The 1903-nt window shown below is 39.3% G+C and overlaps 1 pseudogene; it reads right to left on the reverse strand.

Moving 5' to 3' along the window:
• Positions 1-884: 884 nt before the first annotated feature.
• LOC145283744 (5S ribosomal RNA) lies at positions 885-1002 on the reverse strand (annotated as a pseudogene).
• Between the last annotated feature and the right edge of the window lie 901 nt (positions 1003-1903).

Genomic DNA, 1903 nt, shown 5'->3' on the forward strand with positions numbered 1-1903 from the left:
AAGAGGCTGGCAAAAGTGCATGGAGAATGGCGGTGATAATGGGGCACGATGGTTGCTCGTTTTAATCGTACCACCCCCTTTCTTCGTGTCTCTTTAACGTTTTTTAGAGGACAAAAAAAAACAAACAAAAACAACGACCCTCATACAATAAAAGTTAACACTATCAGCATATAATAAGATTCCCCCCTCCTTCTCTTTCTCTTTCTCTCTCTCTCTCTCTCTCTCTCTGTATAATCAGTGCATCAGGTTGAGCATTCGTAATTTTTTCTTTATATCTTTCGTGACATTCATGGCATTTTCTCTTCAATTCACTAATCGCGTCTCATAATTACATTTATTAGAATGTTCGCAAATTAATTAACTTATTTTTCGGAATAGAGTCATCATCTGAATTTTCCTAAAAAAACTCAGCGCTTGAATTTAAAACTTAAAAACAACTCCAATCTAATAGGTCTCGCAGTATCGACCAAGCTTAAATCTCTATTCTATCGCCGCAGTGTTGCATCCCTGTGTCTGTTTTTACAAGGATTTTAAAGAGGATGTGCTCTGATAAACTCATTGCACTTGTACCCTTATAAAGATGTATATCCTCGACAAACCCGTTTAGCAACAAAATCCCACCCCTCCGCCATATAGGCCTCTGGATGCTGGAAACCCTTTTAATCTGATATCATCTCTTTGGACTGTTTGATTTTTTTAATGCCTCCGTTTAGTCTCAAAAGACAAAGGATATCCCCTATAGGTGCAGCTGCGCATGTAATTGTGAGGCAAGGGTTGCGCAATTACCAACCTCACCTCTCCTGAATCGGTACTGTTTGAGTCCAGTGACAAAGAGAAATCCAGGATGACTGCAAACAGAGATAAGCAAAGAGATAAGCGGAGAGCACATGCAGCACCTGGAATTTCAAAATGGTCACCCATTTGGTACTGGCCAGGCTCATCGTTGCTTAACTTCGGTGATCTGACGGGAACCGGTGTGTCAAACGTGACTGTGCCGTATCAATTAGACTGCTAGACTTTGGACTTCCCACCCTGCTTCGGGCTTCTCTGCATACACTGGCAGGGAGAAGTTTAAATGCAATGAAAACATAGTTCCAAACATAGTTCCAAATACGTGCTAGTAGGAATATGCTTTGTTAGAGGTGAATAAGAGCGAAAAACAACAAAAAGAACAAAAGCTCGCACATTCATACAACCGAAATGAACGCAGCACTCACCTGTAACGTATGTCACAGAAACGCGTGTTACATTTCTCATCATGCAATCATGTTACTCCGCACGGCCTAACACTTCTCAGTTATCAATTATTCAATACATTTTCAACAATTCAATCATTCAGAATCTTTTCAAATGTATCGGTTTTCTCAATAAAATTCATGTAAAATTACACTTACGTGACCAATTCTTTCCTATTCGCATAATGCGTTTTCATCGAACAGAAGTTTGACAATGACCTTTTAAGAATGAAAAATCTTCGAGATTTTCTACATTTTAAAATACTTTAGGACACGTTATTATTATATATATGTAATTGGGATACGGAAATTCTAACAAGAGAAAAATGAATACAGTGGACCCCCGACATACGAGATTAATTCCTTCCCGGATGAAGCTCATATCTCGAATTAAAATGGCACCATAAGGAGACGCAGTGAAACACGATACACTCGACCACGTAGCGCTTTTATCTGAAAACTCGTAATTTGGATTTTCGCTCGTATGTAGGGGAGGATTTTTGCTCCGAAGCCATCTCATGTCTCGAATTTCTCGTAACTCGGGTTGCTCGTATTTTTTTTTTTTGCATAAGCGTCACCACTTATCAAGGCCGATAGGCCACTCAAGGATAAAGGTTAAAGAGTGTACAGCAGTTAAAAGGTCAATATAGTAATCGATAGTAATGGAA

The sequence above is a fragment of the Euprymna scolopes genome, chromosome 1 (assembly GCF_053919585.1).
Source record: "Euprymna scolopes isolate OS-2025 chromosome 1, ASM5391958v1, whole genome shotgun sequence".
Lineage (NCBI taxonomy): Eukaryota > Metazoa > Mollusca > Cephalopoda > Sepiida > Sepiolidae > Euprymna > Euprymna scolopes.